Below are 13,932 nucleotides of genomic sequence, written 5' to 3' on the forward strand. Positions count from 1 at the left end.
GAAGTTAAGTAAGCTATCCATTCCTCAATAGGTATTAGTTAAGTCTTTTTATTCTTTAGATTTGTGGTCAAACCTGGATTTTACTTGTTATTTCTGTAACAAATGCACAAAGCTATGAACTAAATTGAAAAATTACACTTGTGTAAAAAAAGTCTAAAATATTCTGTTCTCTTCTTCATGTTAAAAAATTACTTTCATGAAGAAATACTCTTGGAATATTATCTGAAGTCTGTGTCATTAATTCATTCTCTTAGATAACCTGCAATTTACAATTTTTTCAAATAAGATTATCAAAGAAATCTGAAGTACTATTTTCCACTTAGTAATATCTTAGAACTATGCCCTCTACCTATATTTTGAGGTCACAGAAAAGCTATCACAAAAACTCAATACATAAATACATATGTACTGTAAATAATGCACTTAAGAGCATGTGTTTTCTTTTCTTTTTTTAAAAATTTTTTAATGTTACCTATTTTTAAAAATTTTTTTAATGTTTTATTTATTTTTGAGAAAGAGAGAGAAAGAGTGCAAGCAGGGGAGGTGCCGAGAGAGAGACACAGAATCCAAAGCAGGCTCCAGACTCTGAGCTGTCAGCACAGAGTCTGATACAGGGCTTGAAACCACAAACCGTGAGATCATGACCTGGGCTGAAGTCCAATACTTAACTGACTGAGTCTCCCAGGAGCCCCTAATGTTTACTTATTTTTGAGAGAGAGAGAAAGAGCATGAGCCAGGGAGGGACAGAGAGAGAAGGAAACAGAATCCAAAGCAGGCCCCAGGCTCTGAGCCATCAGCACAGAGCCAGTTGTGGGGCTGGAACTCACAGGCCATAAGATCATGACCTAAGCCAAAGTTGGATGCCTAACCGACTGAGCCACTCTGGTGCCCCCAGAACATGGTGTTTTCAATCACAAATGTCTGCTTTAATCATACCTATAGAATAATTTCCTTCATATCTTAGTTTCATAAAAGTTACAGCCATCTTACACAAGAAACTCATTTTGCACTTGTCTGAATGGTGCCAGCCAATTAGAAGCAAATCTCTGTCTTAAAATTTTTCTGCTCACTTAAAAAAATTACTTGCGTTTTTCTTTCATTATAATAATTATTTTTATTTAAAAAGAAAGTTTGGTAGTAGCCTTAAATCTGCCTCTGCTGAGTGAGTTCTTATTGCTAAAGAAGAATGGGGAAATGATTTTGTATGTTGAAGTAAAATCACCATATTAAGATAAACTGACAAATTTCACAACCTAAGAGTTAAATCAGTTTTTTTTTATTATTTAAAAAAATTTTTTTAATGTTTATTTATTTTTGAGACAGAGAGAGATAGAGCATGAGCAGGGAAGGGGCAGAGAGAGAGGGAGACAAGAATGTGAAGCAGGCTCCAGGCTCTGAGCTGTCAGCACAGAGCCCGGTGCGGGGCTCAAACTCACGAACTGTGAGATCATGACCTGAGCCGAAGTCGGATGCTTAACTGACTGAGCCACCCAGGCACCCCGAGTTAAATCAGTTTTATAGAAAGTCTAACATTAACAAAGTAAAATAAATAAATAAATAAATAAATACCCAGAGGGAAATTAAAATGGAATAATTCTCAGTTTAAAATAACCTAGTAAGAAAAGGATGCCCCATGATATTATAACAGTGCTATAAATATTGGAAATGGAAATTCCAATTTATGGGAAGGGGCACAAATGTCTATCAACTGATGAATGGATAAGGAAGATGTGGTATATATATGTATATGTATACACACACACACACACACACACACACACACACACATATACACACACACACACACAGGAATACTACTTGCCGATGAGAAAGAACTAAATCTTGCCATTTGCAACAACATGGATGGAACTGGAGGGTATTATGCTAAGTGAAATAAGTTGGTCAGAGAAAGATAGATATTATATGATTACACTCATATGTGGAATTTGAGAAACTTAACAGATGACCATGGCGGAAGGGAAGGAAAAATAAGATACATAAGAGAGGGAGGCAAACCATAAGAGACTCTTAAATACAGAGAACAAACTGAGGGTTGATGGGGGTGGGGGGTTGAGGATGAGGAAAATGGGTGATAGGTATTGAGGAGGGCACTTGGAATGAGCACTGGGTGTTGTATGTAAGTGACGAATCATAGAAATCTACTCCCGAAGCCAAGACTACACTGTATGTCAGCTAAATTGAAAATAAATAAAAAATAAATAAAAGAAGATAACTTTAGTGATTTTATTAAAAACCTTATCAGGGTTCTTGGGTGGCTCAGTTGGTTGAGTGTCAGACTTGGGCTCAGGTCATAATCTCACTGTCCGTGAGTTTGAGCCCTGAATCAGGCTCACTGCTGTCAGTGCAGAGTCTACTTTGGATCCTCTGTTCCCCTCTCTCTTTGCCCCTCCCCTGCTCACGCTGTCAAAAATAAACATTTAAAAAGTATCTCACCCAACTTCTTTATATATAAAAAAACAAGGCCTTATGTTGGCAAAAGTTTTCTAAGCAAAATAAGAAATTATGTTAAGATAAACCGACAAATTTCACAAACTAAGAGCTAAATCAGTTTTAAAGAAATAGTAACATTAACAAAGTAATAAATAAATAAAGAAATACCTGGAGAGAAATTGCAATGGAATATTTCTCAGCTTAAAATAAGCTAATAAGAAACAGAATGCCCCATAATGTACTTATAGAAAAATTATATAAACCAGTATCTAGAGAAATAATTAAAATGTGAAACTTCAATAACAATAATTCAAAACAATAAAAATTATATTTTTATTTATTAGACTGTTAATAATTCAAGGTTTAAATTAACTAACACTGGATGATTTTCCCACACATATAAACTTTAAAATACAATGAATCATGATCTTTACTGCTTCATAACCAAATCTGATCTTAAATAATGTAAATCCATGTAGCACTCTACTAATTATGTCCATTGTCTTTAAATTAACTGAAGAACACTTGAAGAAATTCATATCATTAAAAAATCAATAACGGTTTGTATTTTATTTTTGTCAGGCCTCTTAAAATGTATACTTTTTTTAAACTTTTATTTCTTTATCTTTTTTTTTTTTTTTTTTTTTTTGGTAGGAATGAGGATGTCAAGAGATTTCTATTTGATCATTTCAGTAAGAACTTACACTTTCCTCGTCAAGTAGCTAGACTGACATGTTTGGGATATGATAAGCATTTCTAGCACCCTATTCAATCAATCGGTTACAAGGAAATTAGCCAAAGAAACACCGAATCCACCAATAGATTAATTATGGCCAAAATGCACTTACTTGTGAATTTTTCCAAAGCTCCAACTATGACCAGCAGCTACTATGGGACTCAGTCTTGGTATTGACATTAACCCGGCTCATTGTTCAATTACATCTGTATTTTCTGTGTATTTCCTGTCATTCAGTGGCAGATAGATAACTCAGAAAAACTAGAAGGAAGATTTACCATATATGCTTGTGAATTTATTGCAGGGTTCTTCCTTACTTGCACCTGGCTTTCATTTATTCCAGGTTCAGAACTAGAAATTGTATAGAACACCATGATTTTCATAGATCATATTGGCTAAGTCTGATTTGTGTTTAATAGAATAAAATTCATTTGATTACACAGATCTCATGAGGCTTTAACAAACTTCCCTGACATTTTAGTCATTGGGATGCCATGAACGAGTTAGCTGCCATCAAAATCTCTGAAGCTAAAACAATTCTAATTTCCAGTTTGTGAATTTTCGCGTGTGTTCCTTTCTACTTTACCTTTGAAGGTGAATTCCAGCTACTTGGAATCAGGTGTCTCATCTTCCCCCATTGAAATTAGGGAATCTATTTCCATGGCAGAATCATCTCTGGTCTATAAAGGGCAGCCAAAAGTTTGTTTTTCAAAGAAACATGATGTTTTTCTCAGCAGTATCTTTTTGGTTCTTTGGTGTGATAAAGATTTTGTGGTCACTCTCATGGGCCATAGCTAGGGAGTGGGTAAACAAATGTATCACTTTAGTTTTCAAAGTATTTTAGGATAATTATTCTATATTATTAAAAAAATACCTCACATCTATACCTATTAAACATAGGCCACAACAGAGCACAGGTTTCAGGAGCCAGAATCTCTGAACAATGCAGGCACATCGATAAATTCATCACTACCTAAATTTATGTTTAATGCCCTAAATATGAACGCATGACGTAGTGCCCTAAAAGCATACTGTAAAACATGTCCTGCTGACTTGTGTCACAACAAATATTAATCATATTTTTTTTTATATTTTATATTTCTCAGCCTGAGTTTGACTTATTAACTGGTGTTTTATTCACCTCCACTTAACCTGTTTTATGAGGCAGGGATTCCTGCCCCAGTAGTGGGGATGTCTGGCATTGAAAAGATGGAATTGACAGCAGTTTATTGGATACATATACTCACAATCTAAAGGAGGGAGATGCAGCAGCACAACACTCTAGGGCTACGTGGGGGCTCCATGCAGGAGCAGAGTGCAAACCCAGGAGCTACAGGAGGCAGGCTATTTCAGGGTAAAAGGACCCCAGTTCCCACGGAAAAATGTAACTGACTTCTTTATCCGTGGGCTGTCAGAGAACTGAAACTCTCTATTCAAGAACAAGCAGGAACTTTACCTAGTCCTCTCAATAGAGAGTGGTTGGCTAGGGGACCTTATCCATTGGAGCCACGTGGCGATGGCGAATTGGAGTTAAACCACTTGAGGCTGGACTGATTTCACCAGATAGTAATGCAATACATAATATCGTACCTTAATTTTACGGCTTACGTCAACATTAGGCTTCTATGAATGCTCAGGTCTGCATAAGAAGGTTAACAGAGATAAGAAATGAAGGCAGCTATCTTCCCCTTGAAAGGCACTGGGGCAATATTACAGGTCCACAGTGAGATGGAGACATCTGCCTCTGACGGAGCAGGAGGGCATCCTTCAGCCAGCAAGGGAGTCTCAGTGCAGTTTAGGAACAGAGGCACTCCCCACAGTCCAATTTTCCCTGGAAAGTCTCTACTGTAATTCTCACATTTCATTTTTTCTGATCAATTCTCTTTTAGGTAAGGGAACTGGTAAGGTATTAAATTCAATTATTACAATAATTTTATTGTCTAATTATAAATTACAAGTCTAAATATAAATTTATTTTAACTATTTTAGCTCTATGATAATGAGACAAAATTTATTTCATTTGGAACTCATTTAAACACTTATTTTCCTTGAGCTGAAAATTTAAACTTTCTAGCATATGATTTCCTTTTCTTTTTTTTAAAGCTCTCAGTATAATCAGAAAAAACAGTTCAGTCTACCTTCCTTCTAATTTTTGTATATTTTATAGTGTTTCATGGCAACAGCTATATATTTGGGAAACGAAGGTCTCAGTTTCAAAATGGTCTTTACTCTCAGTAACTAGATGAAATTATTTCAGTAGATGTTTTTCTACTATATACCATGGACCACCATGGCTACATCTATTCATAGGAACTATTTTTAAACTTATCCAGATGAGTTTACCAATCCATATTACCATTTTCATTATTATCTGTTTCTTAAAATAATTTTATTTACAAATTATTGTGTCAGGATTCTGACTTGCAGACAATTGAAGCCACTCAAATTTGCTACACAGAAAAATAAATTGATTAATGTGTATTACAGAACCATTTGAGCTGGAGACAAGGTCCATTGAAAACATCAATAAATGAGGAGCATAATCATACCAGGAACTGATTTGAAAGATAACATTGCCATTGCCACCTGTAATCTTATAATGCAGCTCAAATAAAACCTATACAACTCCCAGGAAACTTGATGTTATAACAATCTCTATTAATGGTTTGGATGTCAGACTCCTCAAAGGATCTCTCTTCAGTATACAAATGTTCCAGGCAGAATCCTCATCCTTAAATAACTCCCATGTAAACCAAAGTGCACATGGGTGTGACTGGTAGAACTTAGGTTAGGAAGGACTTTGGCAAATACAATTTATTAGATACTAAATTTGAAAGGCATAAAAAATCAACTCTGTAAAAAAAAATATATATATATATATATAGGGATGATTTACAAAAGAGGGTAGATGGCTGTGAATGACAAACATTATAGGAACTAATTCCATTATGATAGGGAGCCTTTATAATTGGATATTAAGTCCTCCATGTGGGGAATTCTAGTATATGTATCATATTAAAGAATATTTTTCTCAGACCGCTGGGTGGCTCAGTCGGTTGAGCCTTTGACTTGATTTCAGCTCCAGTCCTGATCCCAGGGTTGTGGGATTGAGCCCCAGGTTGGGCTCTGTGCTGAGGGTGGAGCCTGCTTAAGATTCTCTCTCTCCCCCGCCTCCCTGCCCTCTCCTCTGCTCTCTTTCTAAAATAAATAAAATAATTTTTTTTTAATTTAAAGAATATTTTTTTGAGACTGTGTGTGTGTGTGTGTGTGTGTGTGTGTGTGTGTGTATAGTTGGGACTGGGATAGTTTTGTGTGTTTGTGTTTGTTCGTCTTTCATATTATTTACCTTCTGGCCTATTAGAAGAGTAAAGTGACCTAAAAATAACAATCCATGACTGTTTTATCAGACTTTATGTTTTCTGGAGGGTCTTTAGAAACATTCTACAACAAATAATTAAGGGAAATATACTGTTGAGATGAAGGAATTACAGTGTGTAAGCAAGTTGAGTGGAGGGTGGTTAGATGTTAGGTGGGTCTGAGGTTAAGAGAAAATTTCACAGGGGCCCCTGGGTGGCTTAGTTAGTTAAGTGTCTGACTCTTGATTTCAGTTCAGGTCATGATCTCACAGTTTGTGAGTTCCAGCCCTGCAATGTGCTCTGTGCTAACATTGTGGAGCCTAATTGGGATTCTCTCTTTCCTCCCTCTCTCTCTGCCCCTCCCTTGCTGTCTGTCTCTCTGTCTCTCTGTGTCAAAACAAATAAATAAGCTAAAATTTTTTTAGAAAAAAAGAGATTTCAGAGAGCTCTCTGGCAAACCTAAAGACAAAGTTTAAGGTCTGTAATGGAGGCATACGAGAATGATAGTTTGATTTAAATAATTCAGTTTATTTTGATTACAAAATAAGTGGTATTTAACACAAAATTCCTTTTTTACTATCTATATAATAAGTTCTTATTTTCCTCAAAGTTCAGCAAAGTCTGAAGTGCACAGTTTTCTTTTGTGTGTCATGTGGAAAATAGGAATAACAAAGGGATATAAACCCTGCCCAATATTAATTTCTCTGCTGACATCCATTTAGATAGATCAGCATTCTATCAAGGGCACTTTGTCCAATATATCCAGAAGATGAACAGCTACAGGCTGAGTGAGCACCTATCCATGTCAAAATTAGGACAGCAGCAAAAAGAACAAAACAATAGAGAGAAATTAACAGAATGATATATGAGGATGCAAAACTGACACTTAGCCCTGCCTCCATTTTGAATAAACATATATATTACATCTCCCAGATACAAGGAAATGAGAAATTTCACTTAGAGAAATAAAAAGTAACAACAACAACAACAACAACAACAACAACAACAAAACCCTTTGTCAAATGTATATTCCTGTATCCAAAACAAATACACTTCTGAACAAATTTGCTGACAAAATAGTACATCCATTTTGCAGTGCTGGTGTTTGAAGATATGGTATATATAATCTTTACAAATATCATAATCATAGAAGAAAATGGTCTATTTTCCACCATGAATAGACAAAATAGAAATTCAGTAAACTTAATAACTTTTAATCTTTTCTTTCTTTTTCATTTTTTTTTTTTTGAAAGCCAGGACTGCAAGCCTCCTTTGATAGCCTTTGTAATTCAACTTATTTTCTTCCGCTTGTCTGTTTCCTGTGGCAATCTCTGGAGAGATTGTAAACAACTTCCTTCCCTTTCTTTATCATTATTCAATACAGAAAGTTACTCTTTTAAACAAAGGAGTAGAGTGGAAGAAAAAGGCCAACCTGAGGTTTATATTATGCAGGATTTTCCCAGACCTAATTGTAATTTGGACTAAACCATTATTCTATAATAGAGCCATATCTGTTCTATCATGATCTCTAACTGTTTATCTAAATGGGCTCAAAAGGAAGAGAAATGAAAGCCATAAATATTCTGGAATAGTCAAACAAGGCAGAAAAATATGGTTAACATTCTCATAAAAACTAACTCTACATTACCATATCTAGTCAATAAGTCATAATTCACTGGTTGAGTGTGTTGTTGTAGACATGTCTGAACATAGACAATGTTTCAGGAGCTTTACAAGTTGATATTTCCCTCACTTACATGTAACTTAGATTTCCAATAAGTATTTTTCTTTTTTAAAGTTTTTTTTTTCTTTACTTTAAGAGTGAGAGAGACAGAGAACCCAAGTATGAGCAGGGGAGGGGGAGAGAGAGGGAGAGAGAGAGTCCCAAGAAGGCTCTGCACTATCAGCACAGAGCTGGACAAAGGTTGAACTCATGAACTGTGAGATCATGACCTGGGCCAAAATCAAGGGTTGGTGGCTTAACCGACTGAGCCATCCAGGCACCCCATTTTTCTGTATATTGCATGTTTCTGTATATTAAGACAGCAAATAAAGATTATATGGAACTATCTCACTAACATAATTTAGATTGAGTTTATGATGCTATGACTAAGTAAATCCATAAAGTCAAAATAATCATTCAGCATAATCTTTTCTTTCAATAATGCATATGAAAATCAAGTATATCCAAAGTAGTAGACATTTTCTTTTAAAATCTGAATGGCTTGTAATTCTTAGTTTGTATTTAATGAAGATGAGGCTTCCAAATTAAGTGGAAAATATAACACCACCACCAACAACAAAAGCCCTTGAGACATGCATTTACTAATTGAAAATAATATAATTCACAAAAACATTCATCAGAAAGGTAAGGTTGTAGAGATGATACTTTTCTCTGGACACCCTGACAGATATGGAGATTCTGGTCCATTTAATCACCAAAACAAAAATAAAATTCCTCCAGAATTAATAGCTTGGAGATAATTTTAGTTGTAACAGGAAGCCAATATAAATCTGCCAAGATAGGACTAATATGTTGTTTCTTCACAATGAAAGTTAAATTATGATCCAACAAGTTCTAGACATGCTGTAATTTGAAGATAGCCTTATCAAAAAAGCCATAAAACTAAATAGTACAGTAATCAGTTGCTACAGCAACAGTGATGTGAAATAAATAAATGAGATCCTCAAAAAAGCAAGTTATACAAAACATGCAAAGGTATGGCATAAATTCATAAGGCATTAAATTCACATAAATTTTAAAAAATCTTGTTGAAAGATGAATGCTTGCACTCTTGAAAGCATCAGGTATTTAAAAACTTAGAGGTGCATGTTAAAAAATGCGAAGTGAAAGAAGTTTCTTATTTGCAAGACTGAGAACTCCCATTCAAGAATAAAACAAAAGATGACTTTTGTGCTCACAGGAATGACTTTAAAAATTAAATATTTTAATATCATCTAAGAACGCAAAATTTTTAAAAAGTCAAATCTTCCTAAAATTATTTATTTTTCTCACTTTCTCCTACTCTTCTCTGTTTCCTTCTCTTTCTCCATATCCGTGTCTTCTTTCTTCTTAATATTCAACATTTTCAAACTATTTTATTTTATGTCTGGCTACAATTAAATAGTTAAAATAGTATTTATTATTATTTATATTTTCAGGTGAATGAACGTGAGCTATAATAATATTCCAGAGTGGTACAAAATTTTAGTTTCAATAAGAATCTCTGTATTTTGCTTCAAAGACATGAAGGTAAATATCTTATTGTGCTTTCTTAGATGGTGTCACAATATTCCCAAGAGAAGTACATAGAGCACTGATTGCATGGTGGAAGAGTTATTTTATTCCTAAATGAATAATTAATTGTAAAATTTCAGTGACACTGAACACATCCAATATAAATCAACATTCAATTCATTTAAATTTATACCCAAAAGTGGAATTGCCGGATCATAAGGTAGTCCTATTTTAAATTATTTTGAGGAAAGTTCCATACTGTTTTTTCCACAGAGGCCACACCAGTGTTCATTCCCACCAAAAGTCTGCAAGGGTTCCAATTTCTCCACATGCTTGGCTATTTGTATGTCTTTTTTGGAGAAATAACTTTTCAAGTCCTTAGCCCATTTTTAAAATTGGGTGATTAATTTTTTAGATAGTGAGTTGTAGGTGTTTCTTATACATTTTGGAGATCAGCATCTCATCAGATACATGGTTTGCAAATATTCTCTCCCAACTTCCATTAGTTGTCTTTTTACCGTGTTGAGTATTTTCTTTGTTACACAAAAGCTTTTCAGTTTGATGTGGTCTTACTTGTTTATTTTTATTTTTGTTATTCTTGCTTTTGGTGTCAAATCCATGAATCATTGTGGACCAGTGTCAAAAAGAATTGAAATCAGGATCTCAAACAGATACTGGCACTGTTCGCTACGGTAATTGTGGCACTATTCGCAATAGTCAAGATGTGGAAGCGATCTCAAAGTTCATCGACAGATGAATGGATACAGAAAATATGGTATATACACACAAGGGAGTACTATTTAGCTTTTAAAAAGAAGGACGTTCTACAATATGTGACATGGATGAATCTTGAAAACATCATGATAAATGAAATCGGCTAGTCACAAAAAGACAAATACCGTAGTATAACTCCATTAATATGAGTTATCCAAATTAGTCAAATTCATAGGATTAAAGAATGGAATGATGGCTTCCAGGGGCTGGAGGGAAGAAGAAATGGAGGATTCCTAATCAACAAGCATAAAGTTTCAATAGCGAGACGAATAAACTCTAGAGATCTGTTGTATGTCTTGTACCTATAGGTAGGAAATAATGCACAGCACCCTGAAAAATGTGTTGAGTTGGTAGATCTCCTGTTAAGTGTTATCACCAAAAGACAAAATTGGTAAATGGAAATATATAATACAGTGTTTACCTAATTTGACTGTAATTTCAGGGAATTTAAGTAACCAAAATGACAACATGTTTTAACATTGTATTTTCATTTGACCCAATGTGACCTACTACGCTTTTTTTTGTACAGAATATTGAATAATTGATATACTTCAGGGGAAAACTATTTTGGATGGGATAGATGCTACCTACATTGTATCTGAAACAAAAATTTCTATTTATTAGGAAGGAAAGACTTTTTAAAATCAAATATGACATCAATATAAGACAGAGCTAAAGAGAGGAGAGATATATTGACTTACATAACAAGACATACTAAAATAGATTATTTTTTTCATCACATGCAAGTATTTATGAGTTTGTTTGCTGTTTTCACATTCTGTTCACATTTTTAACCTTAGTAAGTGTGAGGTATTCTGTGTCAAATCCAGTTACACGCTTTCATAAAATCCATCATTTCCTTATTCTTTATTACTAGAACCCCAGATTTCTTTGGGGAAATAAAGGGCCCAGATTAATCGTTTCCTAGATTTCCATGAAATAATGAATGAAAATGCAACATACTTGTGAAAAATAAGATGTAAGTGGAGGTCTGCTTGTTGAGTTGCCAGAAAACATGATTGTTCTGACTAAAACAGTCAGCATGCACATTTTATCTTTCTTTATCCTTTTTTATTCTTCTTGCTTTGGAGTATGGTAGCAAACTAGAGATCCCAGATTATTTTGTGAACATGAGGATGTAACCTCCATGTGTAGATAGGGAGAATATAAATATACAAGATACAGATATGCTGATGACATCATCAAGCTACAAATGTCAGTCCTGGATTGCTCAACAACAATGCATTGTTGCTTTTAGATGAGATAAACAAACCCTTTTGATAAATCAGTTACCTGCAGCAGAAATCAGATATCAATATATTGTTGCACTAAACGTTCTACTCATACATGGTTTTAGTCACATTAAAGAAAACAAAATCCTTTTGATCTTTTAATTTTTTTCTTTGTGGTATATTTTCATACCCTTAAATGACACGTGTAACATCAGAATAAGTCAATATTTTCCTTTAATGACATGTTTATAAAGATTATAATAATATCTATATCCTCTATGTGTGTGGTCCTAACCCTCATTCCTTCCAGATTTTCTATAATTCTATCACAGCCCAAATAGAAAGGGAATGGTTAAAATACAGATTTAGCACATAGATAAGTCCATCTATTGAATTGTTATTTTTTTCCTGGAAAGTTTGCGGCGATATATAAAATGTTTTTTAAAAAACTGATACTTGATTGGAGCCTCCCAGAGAGTTTTGGATGGAAAAGTTCAATGGATTCAAGCATTTCACCTCAATGTGCATCTCATTTGTGAATCATTTTCACATATTCACACTGCTTTTTTTATTAAAAAAAAAAAAAAGAATCATTATAAGGAATGTATTTACACTGACATGTACTTATCTTGAAAACGTTTACATTGATATCTTTAATTTATTAAAGACAATTTTAGATGTAAGTAAACTGGAAATATTTAAGGTAAAATCTATTAGGCTTGAAATTACTATAATCAAATCTCTATAGAAACTTAAAGGGACTTGGAATTCCCAAAAGTTTTGCAAGTTGGCTCAAGCAAAAATTAAAAAAAAAAAAACCTCATACATTGTTATTGTAAATGCCAACTTTAGGTATTATCTTATATCCTGTGGCATTTGGATACTCTTAAATTCCAACAAGGCTTTCTTTGATCTGTATGTTCCTTTGAGGGATATATTATTTAAGTCTGATATTTAAAAAAATTTAAAAAGAAAATTTAGGGAAAAATGAAGAAATAAAAAGGGCAGTTTAAAAATCATTTTTTAATCTGCAGATACCACACTTCCAATGCAGAAAAACAATAATCATACTCAAGGGATTCCAAAGTAGACAAATTGTATGTAAACTGCCTTTAGAACAGAATGTGACATGCACTATATATAGCATGGTTATTCTGATGAGTTTATACCACTGCAAGTCTTTTCATATTATTTATAAAACCAATTACATGCTGATTCAGAAATCACATTTCACAGCTTGCCTTGTCAGATTACCACATGATTAAGACTGGCAATGATTCTTTTATTTTTTCCTAATCAAATGACCTAGCCATTTTCCAAGGTCAGGTGCGTGTGGAAAAATGGGAGTTCACTGCCTTGGCAGTCATCTGCTTCGTGCTTTTCTCATATAACTCTTCTTCCACATGAGGCAACTGTGACCTCCATTCTGTTCCTTCCTGCTGATTCCTACTTTACTCCTGCCCTCACCACCTGCAAATTCTGCTGTGATGATTGCCTAATTCTTTTAGAAGCAGTCTCAGAGTATCAGGTCTAACAAAAGATACTCTGCCAATAACTCTTACAAACATAGCAACTGTACTACTGAGATTTTCTTTGACAGAACAAGACTCAGATAGCCTACATTCAAATTTTTGTTCCACTGTGGCTGTGTGATCATGGTCAAGGTCCTGCACTGCTCTGTGCTCACAAGTCTTGACTGTAAATTGGGGATAACAACAGTGCTACTCTTTAGGGTTGTTGTAAGAACTTGACTATATAATGTGCATAAAACTAAAACTAAAATTGGAACTGAGGCCTTTGCATACTAATCATGTTATTATTTGGCTAATCATAACAGTACTATATAATAATATAAGAGTACTGGGGTATTTTAATAATGCTAAGGTCATTATTATGAAACAAATTCACATGAATAAGCTCAGGCTGAAATTTACATAGTGTAGCAGACTATGAGTTTGGCTGAAATTGCAGGGGTGCAAAATAGAATATAAAATAAATGCATGAATACAGTGCTACATATTATCAAGAATGGTGACATTGGTCGAAGGAAAGAAAAGAACAACAGCTTTTAACTGTATCCTCCAAGGTTTCAACACCAGTCCTTCCTTCTGTGAGTGGGTGATTACAGATATGTTGCTTTATGAC

The sequence above is a fragment of the Panthera onca genome, chromosome A1 (genome assembly GCF_046562875.1).
Source record: "Panthera onca isolate mPanOnc1 chromosome A1, mPanOnc1 haplotype 2, whole genome shotgun sequence".
Lineage (NCBI taxonomy): Eukaryota > Metazoa > Chordata > Mammalia > Carnivora > Felidae > Panthera > Panthera onca.